The 18,746-nt window shown below is 44.5% G+C and overlaps 1 pseudogene; it reads right to left on the bottom strand.

The window, feature by feature from the left end:
* Positions 1 to 9,397: 9,397 nt before the first annotated feature.
* Positions 9,398 to 9,895, bottom strand: LOC102250333 (annotated as a pseudogene).
* Positions 9,896 to 18,746: the final 8,851 nt, after the last annotated feature.

The following is an 18,746-nucleotide window of genomic DNA, read 5'->3' as shown; positions in this document are numbered from 1 at the left end:
CGGCCCCAGGCCCTCCCCGCCGCCGGCCCCTCCCCGAGGCTTTCTTGGCTGCGATCCAGCCTCAGATTTCTCGCCGGAACCTACCGCTCGCCTCTGAATACGGCCCAGTACGCCGCACGCTCAGTCTGGCCTCTGCTTCTCCTGCGTTCGCCACTCGTACCCCGGGCCCCCGCCGGAATCCCCTCTGGCCCGGCTCTGACCCGTGCACCTGCCAACACTCGGAGGCGCCCTGATCTGCCAAAGCGCACGACTGGGCGTTGCAGAGGCGGCCCAGACACCGCCTCAGGCCTCAGAGGCCGCCTCGGTACCTGGAGTCTAGGGTCCTGTCCCAGCTCGCAGGCCATGTGGATCCAGTTCGTGGTGCGTGGGGCCCAGGCGCGCCCAGAGGCCATTCTGGAGGTTGGGAGGCGTGGAGGGCAGCCGGGCAAAGTCTGCGGGTTGGAGTCACAGTAGGAGATTTGAACACCCCATTTACATCAGTGGATAGATCTTCCAGAATAAACTCAGCAAGGAACCAGCAGCCTTAAATAACACACTAGATCAGATGGACTAAATTGATATCTACAGAAAATTCCACCCCAAAGCAGGAGAATATACATTCTTTTCAAGTGCACACGGAACATTTTCTAGGATAGCCCACATGTTAGGACACAAAACAAGTCTCAATAAATTTAAGAAGTTTGAGAAAAAAAGAAAAGGTCTGCGGTTGGGTGGGGTGTAAGGGTCAGGTAGCCCAGCAGAGGGCAACAGAGGAAGGTGCTGGGCCCCCTCTTGGCAGCTGGAACCTAAAGTGTGAATGGAGGACAATCCAGTTTTCTCTGCACACCTGAGGCTCACCTGGCACCAGCTGTTGCCAGTTGGAGGCCAGGGGGTTCCAGAGCCGCTGGCCAGCCGGCGTTATCTGGGCAAGTAGCCTCACCTTTGGACAAAAGCCTCTCCCCGAAGCAGATCCCAGGAGGTGGGGGAAGTCCTCATTTTCTGGACTGTGGGGCTCCTAGGCAAGTTGCTTTGGGTCACTGATATTTGATTTCCACACATAGAAAGTGGAGGGGGGTGGTGCAGAGGCCTTGGTTGCAAGTATGGAAGAACCTGACCCTCCAATCCAGCTTCTGGCCTTGCATTTGCTGCCCCCCTCACTGTCTCCCTCAGGCCTCAGTCCCCTCCAAAGACCCCCCCACCTCCACTTCTGCCCCACCCTCCACTTGCACTCATTCTTTTCCCCTCCAGCCAAGAACTTCTTTGCATATTAGAAAAGGAAACTAACTTTTCTCAGTTGTGGCCACTAGGAACTGTCTTGTATCACATGCCTTGCACAGGGTTGCTCAGAACAGGACAGTCATGTGTATGACTCCCCCTCAATGGGAACAAGTGGCAGATTCTGGGTGAAGTGCAGCGAGAGGCCCTCCAAAGAGGATGGGGTGAGCCAGGGCCAGGGGAAGATTTCAGGTGGGAGGTACTCTCTTTTTCCTGGTCCCCCATCCCCCTTCCATGAGCATGCTTCCTGGAGGAGGAGGTGACCTCAGAGAAATGAGTAGGTAGGGATTAAGCTGAGTCAGGGTCTGGAAGTGAATGAGGAGAGGACAGTAGGGTGGGGCCAGTGTCGAAAGGCCCTCAAAGGCTCTCTCTGGAGAGGCACCATTTATTTATTTATTTAACATATTTTTATTGATTTCAGAGAGGAAGGGACAGGGAGATAGAGATAGAAACATCAATGATGAGAGAGAATCATTGACTGGCTGCCTCCTGCACGCCCCCTACTGGGGATCAAGCCCGCAACCCAGGCATGTGCCCTTGACTGGAATCGAACCTGGGACCTTTCAGTCCGCAGGCCGACGCTCTGAGAGAAGCTGGATTGGAGGGTCAGTGGTTCTCAACCTTCCTAATGCCGCGACCCTTTAATACAGTTCCTCATGTTGTGGTGACCCCCAACCATAACATTATTTTCGTTGCTACTTCATAACTGTAATTTTGCTACTGTTATGAATCGTAATGTAAATATCTGATATGCAGGATGTATTTTCATTGCTCGCGACCCACAGGTTGAGAACCGCTGAGTCTATTTGGCTAGGGCGAGGCACAATTTAAAATTAGACTCAGGCAGGTCAGATTTAAAATGAGTGGGCAGTGAGAGCAGCTGGGATCTGATATGGAGGTTGCAGACAGAATGAAAGGAGGGACGCCAGAGGGATTTAAAGATAAAATTGTCAGGGTTTGGGGGAATTCAGGGAAGGCCAGGGCCTGGTTAGTGGGAATGGGGCAATGGGCTGTTTCTAAGCTGGCCTGGCCAGTTCAGTGTGGGGTGTTTGGGGAGGGGACCCTAGGAAAGTCCAGAGCTCAGACCTGAGGAGAGAGAAGGAGCTCCTTGCCTCCTCTTCCTCCCTTCCAGGGCTTCACAGGAACAAGGAGGTAGGATGGAGGAGGCTGATAAGCCTGTATCCAGGTGACTCCCCGAAGATCTCCTTGTCCCTACTGCTTGTCAGTCCGCTTGTCCCAGCCACATGGTCCATTTTCAGACCCTGGGGCCATCATGGCCAGGCCTGGAAGCTGGACCATGGACTCCGAACTCTATGATAGGTGGAAAATAGCTATCCAGTGATGTCCATGAGTCCTAATGCCTGGAACCTGTGACTATGTGACCTTATATGGCAAAAGGGACTTTGCAGATTTGATTTTAAGGATCTGGAGATGGGGAGATGATCTTGGATTATCCAGATGGGCCCAGTGTCCTATGACAGAGAGGCAAGAGGGTTAGAGAGACTAGACTAGAAGATGCTATGCTGCTGACTTTGAAAATGGAGGAAGGGACCATGAGCCACAGCATGCAGGCAGCCTCTAGAACAACAGTTCTCAACCTGTGGGTCGAGACCCCTTTGGGGGGTTGAACGACCCTTTCATAGGGGTCGCCTAAGACCATTGGAAAACACATATATAATTACATATTGTTTTGTGATTAATCACTATGCTTTAATTATATTCCATTTGTAACAATGAAAATACATCCTGCATATCAGATATTTACATTACGATTCATAACAGTAGCAAAATTACAGTTATGAAGTAGCAACGAAAATAATGTTATGGTTGGGGGTCACCACAACATGAGGAACTGTATTAAAGGGTCGTGGCATTAGGAAGGTTGAGAACCACTGCTCTAGAAGCTGCAAGAGGCACAGAACGTTCTCCCCTCGAGGAGCCGCCAGAAGGACCAAACCTTTGCAGACAGCTTGATTTTTATCTCAGTGAGACCCCTGTTGAACCTCTGATCTCTAGAACTATTAGATAATACATGTGTGATGATTGTTATTGTAGCCATAGGAGACTCATACAGAATCTGAGCCCCCTATTCACAGTCCTGCTTCTACTATCAGACCCCCCTCCCTTCCCAAGTTGACTCATTTTCCAAATTATCACAGCTCTGGGCTGGCCCCCTCTCCGGGGCTGATGCTCTCCTGTTCTGGAGGGTTGGGGACTGAAGCCTTGAATGTCTGTCTGTTACTGCCTCTCTGGGCCCTGCAGTATCTATCCAGTTAAGTAACTCACACTCCAGCGCATCATGCAGGGCAGGTGTCTGCTGTCCCAGGGCCTGACTGTCCTGTCTAACCCAGACTTTGCCAATCAAGATTCTTGCCCTTGGAATCTAAAGAGTAAAATAAATGAACAAACGAAACAGAAACAAACTCACAGATACAGAAAACAGTTTGATGGTTGCCAGATGGGTGGGGGACTGGGGACTGGGTGAAAAAGGTAAAGAGATTAAAGAGTACAAATTAGTAGTTAAAAATACTCATAGGAATATAATATATAGCATAGGAAATATAGTCAATAATATCATAATAACTATTTATGGTGCCAGGTGGGTACTAGACTTATTGGGGGATCACTTTGTAAGTTATATAAATGTCTAACCACTATGATGTACACCTGAAACTAATATAATATTGAATGTCAACTGTAATTGGAAAAAAATTCCTGCCCTCAATAGGGGTGAATCTACTCCCTGAAGTCAGAGGCCCCCAGTTCAGATAGACCTGGGCCCCCATTTGTGCTGTGTGGCCTCAGGTGTGTCACACAGCCTCTCTGAGCCCCGTGGTGTCCCCATCTGTGGAGTGGAAGGTAACCAGGCCCACCAGGGGGCTGATACCTGGAGGGACCACTTTCTCCATTTGCCTGTCCTATCCCTTCCCCTTCTAAATGGCCTGAGTAGAAACTAGGGGAGGGGATTAGAGGGGAAGAATGGGGACTGGAAAGGCCTTGGCACTGGCTGTTCCCTCTGCCTGGAATGCTCTTCCTGCATGCCTGCAAAGCCCCCTCACTCACTTCCTTGGGCCTTTAGTCAAAGGCCCCCAGCTCCTCCATCCTGCCATCCCCATGATGGCTCCCCAGTCCTCCTGCCTCTTGTTCAGTATTTTTTAAAATTTGTTTACTTAACCCTAACCCTCACCTGAGGATATTTTTCCTATTGATTTATTTAGAGAGAGTAGAAGGGAGGGAGAGAGAGAGAGAGAGAGAGAGAGAAACATCGATGTGAGAGAGACACGTTGATTGGCTGCCTCCCACATGCGTCCCCAACCTGGGTCAGGGATCAAACCTGCAACCCAGGTACATGCCCTTAACCAGGAATTGAACCCACAACTGTAACCACTGAGCAAACCTGGCCAGGACCATCTTGCTCAGTATTGATCCTTGCACTGGCAGCCTCCCTGGACAGTGTCTGTCTCCCAAGGGCAGGGACTCTGCTTTGATTGCCCTGTGATGCTAACACCTAGAACAGGGCCCACTGCACAGTGGGTGCTTCATAAATATCTCTTAGGGGCAGAGAGGATGAGATAGACAAGACAAGAAATAGGGATTGTCGGCAAAAGGTTTCAGAAAGAGGGCTTGCTGAGTGTCTATGTGTCTGTCTGCCTGCTGGGTCTCTGTGTGTTTCTCTGTATTCTGTGTCTTTATGTCTCTGTAATTGTCTGGGTGTGTATCTATTCTAGGTGCATGTGTGCCTGTGTATGGAAGTGTCTGCCTGACTCTGGAGTATCCCTGTGTGTCTGTCTGTATGTCTCTTCTTTTCTTTTTCTTTTTAAAAAAATATATTTTATTGATTTTTTACAGAGAGGAAAGGAGAGGGATAGAGAGTTATAAACATCAATGAGAGAGCAGTGTCATTGTCTTCAAGACCCCTCACTGGACAGAGCCATTTTTAAAATTATGAATTCATTTTGATATTTCCATTTTCATCATTCCTAAGGATAACCAAAAAAAAAAAAAAAAACACACCAAAAAACAGAAGGATGGTTTAATAGCTCCATTGGAAGCTATAAGACAATAAAGCCAAACTTTAAACAATCTAAGGAAAAATTTGTCTTCATATATTGCTGGGGTCTTATCCGCAGCTGCAAGGGTTCAGGAATCTGGAAAAGGGCTGCAATGTAAATTAAATAAACTAGACATGAAATATAAATTTAGGAGGCATGGGGGAGTCAGGGGAGGCTCCACTTTCTAGTGAAGTGGACTCTCTGACTGTCCAGACCCATGGCTTTTTATTTGCTGGGAAACACATTGGCCCTTTAAGAATGCAAACAGGTAAGGTTTGATAAATAGGAAAAGATTTTCATTAGTCAACAGAGCCAAATATCAACAGTACAACGATTGAAATTTCTTTTGAGAGCCAAATTTTTAAAACTTAAACTATATAGGTAGGTACATTGTTATTAACTTAATTAGGGTACTCCTAAGGCTTAGGAAGAGCCACACTCAAGGGGCCAAAAAGCTGCATGTGGCTCGCAAGCCGCAGTTTGCCGACCATGGGGTTAGGGCATCTCTTTTCTTTGTGTGTTTGTTGGTCTGTCTCTTGCCAATGTGACAAGAGTCCTATCATGTCTTCATCAGGCCAGAAATAGGACTAGTGTCCAGATCAGCCGTGGGCAAACTACGGCCCGCGGGCCGGATTCAGCCCGTTTGAAATGAATAAAACTAAAAAAAAAAAAAAGACAGTACCCTTTTATGTAATGATGTTTACTTTGAATTTATATTAGTTCACACAAACACTCCATCCATGCTTTTGTTCTGGCCCTCCGGTCCAGTTTAAGAACCCATTGTGGCCCTCGAGTCAAAAAGTTTGCCCACCCCTGGTCCAGATATTTTGCACCATTGGTTCAGCTCATGTCTCTGTTCTTTTTTTAAAAAAAATCTTTATTATTGAAAGTATTACATATGTCCCCCCCCCGCCAACAACCCCCTCTAGCCTGCCCCTGCACTCCTCCCCCTCGGCCTCAGACCTTCACCACCCTTATTGTCTGTGGGTTACACATATATGCATACAAGTTCTTTGGTTGATATCCTCCCTCCCACCTTTCCTTCCCTGCCTTCCCTCTGAGATTCCTCATTCTGGTCCATGCATCCATGTCTCTGGATCCACTCCCATCATCAGTTTATTTTGTTAATTAGATTCCACATATGAATGCAATCCTGTAATACTTGTCTTTCTCTGACTGACTTATTTCACTTAGCATGATACTCTCCAGGTCCCTCCATGCTGTCTCAAAGGGTAACAGATTGTTAACTTTTACTGCTGCATAGTATTCCTTGGTATAAATGTACCACAGCTCTTTTATTCACTCATCTACTGATGGGCACTTGGACTGTTTCCAGATCTTAGCAATTGTCAATCATGCTGCTATGAACATTCATACATTCATTCTGATTGGTGTGTTGGGTTTCTTAGGAGATATTCCTAGAAGTATGATCATGGGGTCAAATGGCAGTTTCATATTTAGTTTTTTTTAGGAAACTCCATACTGTTTCCCATAATAGCTGCACCAGTCTGCATTCCCAAAAGCAGTGTACTAGAGTTCCCTTTTCTCCACATCCTCACCAGCACTTGTCATTTGTTGATTTATTGATGGTAGCCATTCTGATAGGTGTGAAGTGATACCTCATTGTTATTTTAATTTGCATCTCTCTGATGATCAGTGACTTTGAGCATTTTTTCATATGTCTCTTGGCCATCTGTATGTCCACTTTGGAGAAGTATCTATTTAGGTCTTTTGTCCATTTTTTGATTGGATTGTTTGTCTTCCTCTTGTTAAGTTGTATGAGTATCCTATATAATAAAGAGGTAATATGCAAATTGACCATCACTCTAACACACAAGATGGCTGCCCCCATGTGGACACAAGATGGCCAGCAGGGGAGCACAGTTGTGGGCAATCAGGCCAGCAGGGGAGGGCAGTTGGGAGGGACCAGGCCTGCATGGGAGGATAGTTGGGGGTGATCAGGCCTGTAGGGGAGGGCAGTTAGGGGTGACAGAGCTGGCAGAGGAGGACAGTTGGGGGGACCAGGCTGGCAGGGGAGGGCAGTTGAGGGGAACCAGGCCTGCAGGGGAGGGCAGTTGGGGGCGACCAGGCCTGCAGGGGAGGGCAGTTGAGGGCTACCAGGCCTGCAGGGGAGAACAGTTAGGGAAAACCAGGCTGGCATGGGAGGGCAGTTAGGGGTGGCCAGGCAAGCAGGGGAGGGCAGTTAGGGGCAATCGGGCCAACAGGGGAGCAGTTAGGCATCGATCAGGCTGGCAGGGGAGTGGTTAGGTGTTGATCAGGCAGACAGGCGAGCGGTTGGGAGCCAGCAGTCCTGGATTGTGAGAGTAAATGGGCAGTCGGATATCCCTTGAGGGGTCCCAGATTGGAGAGGGTGCAGGCTGGGCTGAGGGACACCCCCACCCCCCGTGCATGAATTTCATGCACCGGGCCTCTAGTCTTATATATTTTGGTTATTAACCCCTTATCAGATGTATCATTGCCAAATATGTTCTCCCATTTAGTGGCATTCTTTTTCATTTTGTTGATTTTTGTTGTTGTGCAGAAGCTTTTAATTTTGATACTAGAGGCCTGGTGCACGAAATTCAGGCACTGGGGGGGAGGGTTCCTCAGCCTGGCCTGTGCCCTCTCTTCGTCTGGGAGCCCTTGGGGGATGTCTAACTGATGACATAAGCCGGTAGGCGGACATCCTTAGCACTGCTACTGCAGAGGTGGGAGAGGCTCCTGCCACTGCCACTGTGTTCACCAGCCATGAGCCTGGAATAAATTTCACTTGGACATGGTGAACAATCCTTTTAATATATTGCTGGATGTAATTTGCTAATATTTTGTTGAGGATTTTAGCATCTATGTTCATCAGGGATATTGGCCTGTAATTCTCTTTCTTTGTAGTGTCTATATCTGGTTTTGGAATTAAGATAATGCTGGCCTCATAAAAAAAAAACTTAGAAGTGTTCTTTCCTCTTGGATTTTTTGTAATAGTTTGAGGATATAGGTGTTAGTTCTTCTTTGAATGTTTGGTAAAACTCCCCTGGGAATCCATCCGGACCCGAGCTTTTGTTTGCTGGGAGGTTTTTTTTTGTTTGTTTTGTTTTGTTTTTGTTTGTTTTGTTTTTTTAAGTCACTGCTTCTATTTCCGCAGTTGTTATAAGCTTATTCAGGTTTTCTGATTCTTCCTGATTTGGTTTTGGGAGATTGTATTTTTCTAGGAATTTGTCCATTTTATCCACATTGTCCAGCTTGTTGGCATATAGTTTTTTGTAGTATTTTCTTACAATCCTTTATATTTTTGTGGTGTCAGTGGTTACTTCTCTGCCTTCGTTTCTGATTTTATTTATTTGGGTCCTCTCACTTTGTTTCTTTTTCTTTTCTCCTTCTCCTTCTCCTTCTCCTTCTCCTTCTCCTTCTCCTTCTCCTTCTCCTTCTCCTTCTCCTTCTCCTTCTCCTTCTCCTTCTCCTTCTCCTTCTCCTTCTCCTTCTCCTTCTCCTTCTCCTTCTCCTTCTCCTTCTCCTTCTCCTTCTCCTTCTCCTTCTCCTTCTCCTTCTCCTTCTCCTTCTCCTTCTCCTTCTCCTTCTCCTTCTCCTTCTCCTTCTCCTTCTCCTTCTCCTTCTCCTTCTCCTTCTCCTTCTCCTTCTCCTTCTCCTTCTCCTTCTCCTTCTCCTTCTCCTTCTCCTTCTCCTTCTCCTTCTCCTTCTCCTTCTCCTTCTCCTTCTCCTTCTCCTTCTCCTTCTCCTTCTCCTTCTCCTTCTCCTTCTCCTTCTCCTTCTCCTTCTCCTTCTCCTTCTCCTTCTCCTTCTCCTTCTCCTTCTCCTTCTCCTTCTCCTTCTCCTTCTCCTTCTCCTTCTCCTTCTCCTTCTCCTTCTCCTTCTCCTTCTCCTTCTCCTTCTCCTTCTCCTTCTCCTTCTCCTTCTCCTTCTCCTTCTCCTTCTCCTTCTCCTTCTCCTTCTCCTTCTCCTTCTCCTTCTCCTCCTCCTCCTCCTTCTCCTCCTTCTCCTCCTCCTCCTCCTCCTCCTCCTCTTTCTTCTTCTTCTTCTTCTTCTTCTTCTTCTTATTCTTCTTCTCCTTCTCCTTCTCCTTCTCCTTCTCCTTCTTCTTTTTACTGCTCCAGTCAACAAAAGAGAAACTTTATTGAGGACCCAGGGTCACAAGGTTCAGATAGGTTCAGGCTGCCCTGTGGACCCAAGGAGTTAGTGGAGGGGCTTTATTTAACCTTCTTCTTGGGGTGCAGGTTGTTGGTGTGGCCGCACTTCTTCTTGAGGCAGTTGACAGCGTGGGGGTGCAGGTGGGTGTAACACTTGTGGCAGATCATCTTGTTGCAGTTGTACTTTTGTGTGAGCTGGTGGAGGGAGGGTTCGATGATGCCACCCCTCAGATGAAGCACCGAGTACAGGATGGACTCTTTCTGAATATTGTAGTCTGAGAGAGTGCGGCCATCTTCTAGCTGTTTGCTCACAAAAATCTGATGGTATTGGTCAGGCAGGATGCCATCCTTGTCTTTGATTTTAGCGTTGACATTCTCAATGGTGTCACTAAGCTCAACCTCAAGGGTGATGGTCTTGCTAGTCAGGGTCTTCACAAAGATCTGCATCTCTGTCTGCAGGGGAGGCTGCTCCACCTACTTGTTGACGAGTCACTCTTGATGAGTGTGGCTAATGGTTCATCAATCTTGTTTATCCTTTCAAAAAACCAGCTCTTGGTTTCATTTATTTTATTTTATTTTTTTTGGTATTTTTTTAAGTCTCTGTCATTTATTTCTGCTGTAATCTTTATTTCCTTCCTTCTACTTACTCTGGGCTTTTCTTATTGTTCTCTTTCTAATTCTTTAAGTTGTAAGGTTAAATAGTTCATTATTAATTTTTCTTGTTTTTTGAGGTATGCCTGTAGTGCTATGAACTTCCCTCTCAGGACTGCTTTTGCTGTGTCCCAGAGATTTGAGGTTGTTGTGTGTTCATTTGTTTCTAGGAAGTTTTTTTTATTTCTTTCTTGATCTCATTGGTAACCCATTCATTGTTTACCAGTAATGACATGCTATTTTGCTTCCAGGTATTTGAATGTTTTTGGGTGTTTTTTACTGTAGTTGATTTCTAATTTCATTCTACTGTGATTTGAGAAGATGTTTGATATGATTTCAATTTTCTTGAACTTGTAGAGACTTGTTTTGTGTCCTAACATGTGATCTATTTTTGAGAATGACCCATGTGCACTTGAGAAGAATGTATATTCTGCTGCTTTGGGGTGAAATGTTCTATAAATGTCAATTAAATCCATTTAATCCAGTGTGTCTTTTAGAGTCACAGTTTACTTGTTAAATTTTTGTCTGGAAGATCTATCCAGTGCAGTTAGCAGGGTGTTAAAGTCCCCTACGATGACTGTATTGTTGTCAATCTCTCCCTTAAAGTCACTCGAAGTATTTTTTATATACTTAGGTGCTCCTATATTGGGTGCATATATGTTTACCAGGGTGGTAGCCTCTTGTTGGATTGATCCCTTTATGTAGTGACCTTTGTTGTCTCTTGTGATGGCCTATTTTGTCAGATATGAGTATTGCTACCCCAGCTTTATTTTCTTTTCCATTTACATGGAAACATTTCCACCCTTTCACTCTCATCCTATGTGTGTCTTTTGTTCTGAGATGGGTCTCTTGTAGACAGCATATAGTTGGGTCATGTTTTTGTATCCATTCAGCTATCCTATGTCTTTTGATTAGAGCATTTAATCCATTTACATTTAAGGTTATTATTGATAGGTACTTGTTTATTGCCATTTTAATTCTGTATGCCTACATTTTTTCTCTATTTTTTCTTCTCATTACAGCAGTCCCTTTAGCATTTCTTCTAGTACTGGCTTGGCAGTGATGAACTTCTTTTTTTTTCAATCTTTAATTTCTTTATTGATTAAGGTATTACATATGTGACCTCATCCCCCCATAACGCCCCCTCCCCCCACTCATGCTCTCAAGTGATGAACTTCTTTAGCCTTTTTTTCACTGTCTTATTTCACTGTCTATTTTGAATGACAGCCTTGCTAGATATAGTAATCTTGGTCTCATATCCTTGCTTTCCATTACCTTAAATACTTCATGCCATTCCATTCTGGCCTTTTGAGTTTCTGATGAGAAATCCTGTGTCAGCCTTATGGGAGCTCCTTTGTAATTAACCATTTGCTTTTCTCTTGCTTCCTTTAAGATTCTTCCTTTGTCTTTAATTTTTGGCATTTTAATTATGATGTGTGTGGGAGTGGACCTCTTTAGGTTCATCTTGCTTGGGGTTCTCTGTACATCCTGAACTTGTGTGACTTTTTCCTTCATCAGGTTAGGGAAGTTTTCTGCAATAATTTCTTCAAAAACTTTCTCTATCTCTTTCTACCTTTCTTCCTCTTCTGGTACACTTACTATGCAAATATTGTTATATTTCATGTTGTCCCACAACTTTCTTAACCTGTCCTTCTGTTTTTTAATTGGTTTTTCTTTTTGGTTCTATGATTAACTAATTTTTTTCTACCCTGTCTTCTAATTCACTGATTAAATCCTTTAATCTCCTAATCGGCTGTGTATTCCTTTATTTGTGCTATGTAATTCTTTATTTTTGACTTCTGTTTTCATAGTTACTATACCTTTTCTCATGCTGTTGCACATGTTTACTATCATTATTCTGAACGCGATATCAGATAAATTTCTTATCTCCATTTCATTTATCTTCTCTTCTGGAGAATTCTCTTGTTCTTTCATTTGGGGATTGTTTTTTTGTCTCCTCATTTTGGCTGCCTGTTAGGGTTTGTGACTATGTATTAGGTAGATCTGCACCTCTCAATATCTAGTGCAGGATAGTGTCAAAAGATGTTTTGGACTAATTAGATCAGGCAAAGACTCCAAGTGTCCAGAGACCTGCCTCTGCCTGAAGACTGATTGGATTCAGTCTTTTTTTTTTTTTTTAATAAATTGTTATTGATATCAAAAAGGAAGGAAGAGGGAGAGATCTCTTGGTTCAGGGGTTGACTCTCAACCACTGTGCCATGTGGGCTGAGCTGGATTTAGTCTTGAATAGCCTTCAGGTAATTTTCCACAGGTGTGGAGAGAGTTTTTTGAATAGGGTGGGGCAGTTGCTTCTGCCTGGAGGCTAATTGTTATTATCAGTCTCTTAATGGGCCTCACCAACTCCACACCAAGGTGCAAGGTGTTTTCCAATAGGGTAGGTCAACTGTCTTATCCCAAGCCAAATACCACCAGGATAGCAATTGTCTGCCTGAGAAAACTGACCTCCACAGTGTACCTTGGTTGCAGGCTCAAATCTCAACCTTGGTCCTCAGCCCTGGTCATGGAGCGTGCATGAGGCCACCCACCAATTGATGTGTCTCTCTCACATCAATGTTTTTTTCTCTGTCTCTCCCTCTCCCTATCAGTCTCTCTAAAAATCAATGGGAAAATATCCTTGGGTGAGGATTAACATAAGTAAATAAAAAGGCCCTACCAGATTGACCTGTAGCATTCCAGATGCTGCAGTAGACATGGGCATCTCTACTGAAAGTGCAAGTTTGAATAATGGATCCTGAGGTAAGACCTTCCTGGGGAATGAAGAATAACCTGTTGTGCCAGCACCCCAGGACATACATTATGGAGCTAATGTATTAACCTGGCCTTGGGAAACTCAAACTTGTACCCTTTGGTGCACTCTCGCAGCCCCATGGGGGGAGAGTCTTCCCCAGGACTTGCTTATACAACCTACCATAACTGGTAAATGGCCAACTACTATTCAAGTAAATAACCCTAAGAAACTTATTTGAGTCGGTACCTTAATTATTTCCATCTGGCAGATTCAGACTTTTCCTCTCACAGCTAGCACTCTAGGCCAGGGGATGTCACCAGTAAAAATTAGGGTATAGGAGACCAGGGAGACCACCTGAACAAGGATAAACAGGACAGAGCAACAGTCTTTTTTTTTTTTTCCATTTTAACCATTTTAAAGTACATTCAGTGGTATTAAGTACATTCACAGCATTGTACAACCATGACCACTATCTAGTTCCAAAACATTTTCATCAACTCAAATGGAAACCCATTAGCGGTCACTCTCCATTCTCCGCCCCCTCCCTTCCCCCCTCAGCCCCTGGTAACCACCAATCTGCTTCCTGTCTCTAGGGATGTGCCTCTTCTGGACATTTCATATAAACTGATCCCTACATAGATGGCCTTTTGTGGTTCACTCCTTTCAGCAACAGTCTTTATACTACCCACTGGTGCTGATATGCCTCTGTTGATGCCTGCTAAACATTTGTCTTATTCTCCTTAGTTCAGTGCAGGCTGACAGCTTTGTGAGATGGGTTGAAGAAGTGGATCTCTGGTCCAATGTTTTGGATTTTTGGGTATATTTGGAGATTTCCCCCTCTTCTACTGCTGGGCTGTTTTGGAAAACAAATCCAGTCAATGATCCTATCTCAACATGGTTTGGAAACTTGTTTTGGGGCTAATGATAAGCTTTATATACTCTGATACTGATATGTATAATTCTGTTATTCTTTTTTTTACATATATATTTTATTGATTTCTTTACAGAGAGGAAGGGAGAAGGATAGAGAGTTAGAAACATCGATGAGAGAGAAACATCGATCAGCTGCCTCCTGAACCCCCCCAAACTGGGGTTATGCCCACAACCAAGGTACATGCCCTTGACAGGAATCGAACCTGGGACCCTTCAGTCTGCAGGCCAAAGCTCTATCCTCTGAGCCAAACCGGTCAGGCTAATTCTGTTATTCTTTTGCTGTATATTGTTGCTGTGGTATATAGATACAATGCCTCACCCATTTTTGTCCCTCTCCAGGGTTTGTGGAAGAGGTAATGGGCAGATTATATGGAGTGCAGAAGAATGGTACCCATGTTGGGGTGGAGTGTGTGATATGTGAATATGTGAGAACATAGGCCCCTTCCCAAGTTCCAACTCCCCCGCCCACCTTTTGGGCATTCTGAGTAATGAAGGCCATCTGTGAGTGTCCTGTGGAACCTTGGGAGCCTGGCCAGCTCCTCATTCAAGAAATCACCAAAAAGAAACTGTTTCTGGATGTGAGCCTGGATTGTAAACATTATTACTCTGTTCACTTTGTTTTTTGTACTCTACATAATCCTGTAGCGAGAAAGTCTGTGTTGCAGAGACTTCACCAGTAGGCTGCCCTCCCCTCCCCTCCTGCGCATGTAGGTCCTAATAAACTCATGTCTTTCACAGCCAGTCCTCTGAGGTTTTTTTTTTGTTTGTTTTGTTTTTTATCAGCAAGAAATAACAGTCAAACCTCAGTTCTCTACTGTCTCCCATCTTGAACAATTCACTTGTCAACCCGACAACCCTTTTATGCTGATACCTGTATGACCAGTCATGTGTCTCTCAGGCAACAAACAAAGGAGAGAATGTGCCAGTATGAGTTAGTTTACCACTAAACCTCACATTGTTAACATCAGAAAATTGTGCTGTGAATATTTTTGTGGGTTTTTTTCTGCTTTGGTTGCTGCTTATTATTATTGAATTTTCATTTTTTACCATATATTTCATTTCCTTTTTGTTAAAATTTCATTTCACATCCTTTTTGTTAAAGTGTTTATTTATAGATTAAACAGTACATTAGACATGTACCATGTATAAGAAAGGTTAGAACAGGGAATCATTTGAGGGTCTGGAATGGATTAATTAAATGTATATTATTTCTAATGGGAAAAAATGATTTGGTTTTTGAACAGCCTTCCAAACGAATTAAGTTTGAGAACCGAGGTTCCACTATACACTGAAGCCTTCTGGACCTTGGCTCTTTGCATAACAGGATGAAGCTGAGCATCTTCTCACTCTTTAAAAAAAGATGGATCGCTATTATTTTCTTGGGAAATTTTTTTTAGCTGTCAGACTTCTAAAAATTTATTTATAGAGGCTCTTTTTTAAAAACGATGGTAAAACACACATAGAAGCTCTTTTTTTTAAAAAAATTGAGTGTAGATAGAGGAAGGGAAAGGGAGAGAGAGAGAAACATTGATCAGTTGCCTCCCATATGCTCCCCACGGGAGATCTAACCCACAACCTGGATATGTGCCCTGACCGGGAATCGAACCCTTGATCCTTCGGTGCATGGGACAACACTTCAACTAACTGAGCCACATTGGTCAGGGCTCAAATTGTTATTTTTAAAAGGCCCCCATGTGGTTTTTTCCCCTAGCACTTTTATGATTTTATTTTGCACATGTGATACTTTGATCTGTCAGAAATTTATACTGAGATCAATTGTGAGCTATGGATTTACCTTTTATTTTCCTAGTTGTCCCAATAGCATTTATTGCATCATTCATCTTTTTGATGTGCAGTTTTGGGAAGATCCCTAGGGATGTCACAGCTGCAAGGAGGGTAGTTCTGAGTGTGGAGAGAAATTAGGGTTTTACAACATGGAAACTGCTTACTACTACATTGATGATTAAGAAAAACAGTGCCAACTGCACCCCTGGCATGTGATTTTTTATTATTATCAGCTGTTCTCTGGTTGTGGAATGCTGTAGATAATCCATAAAAATAATGTTGACACGATAGGACAAATCTTGCAACTTGGTGGGATTTTATGTGGTGGAAGGAAGTGACTGTGGAGAGGAAACGAAAACGCCTATGAGTTATTGACAAAGAAAGACTTGGTGGTCAGTCCAAAGAATAATTGATCATGGGGAGAATGGCCACTGGTGAAGAAGGAGGGGGTGCTCCAGGAGGAGAGACCAGAACATCACATGAGTCAGACCAGGATATATGTATGGTTTCCTGAGCCACCAGAACCAAGTCCCACAAATTGGGTGGCTTAACAACAGAAATTTATAATCTCCCAGTTCTGAGAGTTCAAAATTCAAAATCAAGGAGTTGGCAGGTCCATGCTCCCTCCAAAGGCTCTAGGGAAGACTCTTTCCTGCCCCTTTCCAGCTTCTGGTGCTGCTGGCACTCCTTGGCATTCTTTGGCTTCTAAAACACATCCCTCCGATTTCTAGGTCTATGTCCACATGGCCATCTTCCGTCTCTGTGTCCAAATTTATCTTATAAGGTCACCAGCCATTCGGTTAGGGCCCATTCTACTCCAGGGTGACCTCATCTTAACTTGCTTTCATCTGCAAAGACCCTATAGTAAACTCCTCAATGCAATAAGTTCTATGACTTTAAGCAAAATGATTTATAACAAAACTAATTTTATCAAAAGCTAATTGATATAAGCAAGAGTTCCATTCTCATCAATGTTATAACAAAATGACTGACACGACTTTATTCAAGGACCTGCTGTATTTCCAAATATGATCACATTTCCAAATACTAGGCGTCAGGACTTTAACTGATCTTTCGGGGGGACATCATTTGATCTAAAATACCTTCCAAGCACTTTTTGTTTATTTTCTTTGTGTGTGTGCATCTGTCCCTCTCCCCCTAAATGACTGTGTGGTGTCAGAACCCTATTGAAATATAGCATGTGAATTATTAAATATAAAATTTTAGGGGCAAAAATGCCCCCTCCAAAAAACCCAGTGAATTCATTTCTTTTTTTGTTTAGAGAATTAGCCTGTAATTTCCATTATAGCCCTCATCTTGTTCACTATAAAGTAGAATGAATTCTTTGGCATAATTTGGACACTGTTTTTGAAAGACATAGTTCCTTCCAACCGACCCTCTCATTTTCTCCTCTGGGTTTTGGTGCCTGTGTTTTGGAGGGCCTTTTCTCTGCGACCAGTGATCCAAAGGTCATGAGGAGGCCCGTTTGTCATTCCGTGTCAGTGTGCTGGGTGAGTGATGGGAGGTGTGGGGAACAGAATGTTCAGGACGTGGGTATGAGGTAGGGGTGACCTTCTCAAGGATGGAATGTCCCTCAGCTGAAGGGGCAGCTGGGCACAGGGATGGGGGTGCCAGGGAGACAGGGCTCCATTGAAGCAGAAAGCCCAGTGTGACCTGAGGGGCAGTGTGAAGCAGACTGTCCACTCAGGCCTGTGGGATCCAGGCTCAGACTTCATGGGACCACTATCAGGTTTTTATAGAGAGTGCCATGCTCTGGTTTGCAATCACAGGGGTCACAGGGCCACATTGTGGGAGGTGTCAGGGGGAACAGAAAGGCCCAAGCCTTGTCTCCACAACGAGGGCCCTTGGCACTGGTAGGACCAGGGGAAGGAGGAGAGGGAGATGGGAGGGAGGTCTCATGTGCGCGGCTGGACTGTGCACCTAGCACGATGTCCCTCTCTGGCTGTGCTGACCGGTGGGCAGCACAGGGTGCCAGCAGATTTGGAGGGAGGTGCTAGGCTGGATGGGAGGGGTCCAGATGTCCTGGAAGACATGAGCTGGAAGCCCACTGTGTCTGTTTGAGCTGGAAATGCAGTGCCCATGGGTGACAGCCTCTGTGGGCGAGGGCAAGAGGAAGGAGTATGGGGGAGGCTCGGCCTAACTGCAAGGGGGACATCTGGCTGGTGCTTGTCCCCACTTCCTCCTCATGCCAGCTGCATGGCCACCCTTAGCATCCAGGCAGAGGAGGCCATCCAGCAGCTTTGCTGGGCAGATGAGATTGGAAGACCAATTCACACTGTTAGGGGCAGAAATAGAATAATGGGAACTAGCTATAGTTATAAGAAATATTAATTATGCTCCGTTAACCATGCTTATTCTGTTCTGATCAAAAAAGCACTAACTTGGCTGAGAGTTGTACGCCCCGGGACATGGGAGTTAACCCTGGAATGCAGTCCCTTCTCCTTTTCCGAGAACTGCCCATTTTCATGGAAAGATTAACAACCTCATTGCTGAAACAGTCTGGGCTTGGAGGCACCCTCTGAGACCCACCCCCCAACCCACATTGCCTGTAACCTGTAGCCAGTATACCGGACCTACTTCCCCATGCCTGTAATTCCTACTTTCCTGTGTAATCTTTTTCCTTCTACACAATATAAGCAGCTAGTTTATGGGGAGAGGCAGAACTGCCAGCATTATTGGAGTAAATGCTCATATATGATTCAACTCTGTCTCTGCTTAATTGGCTCTGGTAGTGACAGGCAACCCAGATCCCTTGGTTGCCTGGTTTCAAGACCTTGAACTTGGAACTCCAGACCACCATGTGGCAGGAGCTGCATGAAGACAATCAGAAAGGAGGAGCAGGATGGGGGGAAGTAGCACTTATTGCATTTACTGACCATTTACCAAACACAGGGCATATCCTAACCTCTTGCCCAGTAAAAATAACAACAGTGACAATTGTCACAGGGTGCTCATGTGCCAGACACTATTTTATTTTTATATTTCAACAAAAATGACTTTAAATATAATAAAGTTACATGGAATAAACATTAGTATTTCAAGAAAGACGACTTTAAATATAATAATGTTACATGCAATAAACATTACTATCTCAAGAAAAACTATTTTAAATATAATAATGTTACATGCAATAAACACCAATTATTCAAGAAAAACGATCTT

The sequence above is a fragment of the Myotis brandtii genome, unplaced genomic scaffold (genome assembly GCF_000412655.1).
Source record: "Myotis brandtii unplaced genomic scaffold, ASM41265v1 scaffold321, whole genome shotgun sequence".
Lineage (NCBI taxonomy): Eukaryota > Metazoa > Chordata > Mammalia > Chiroptera > Vespertilionidae > Myotis > Myotis brandtii.
Note: the sequence above shows the minus strand (reverse complement) of the source record. Positions and strands in the feature narration are given on the sequence as shown.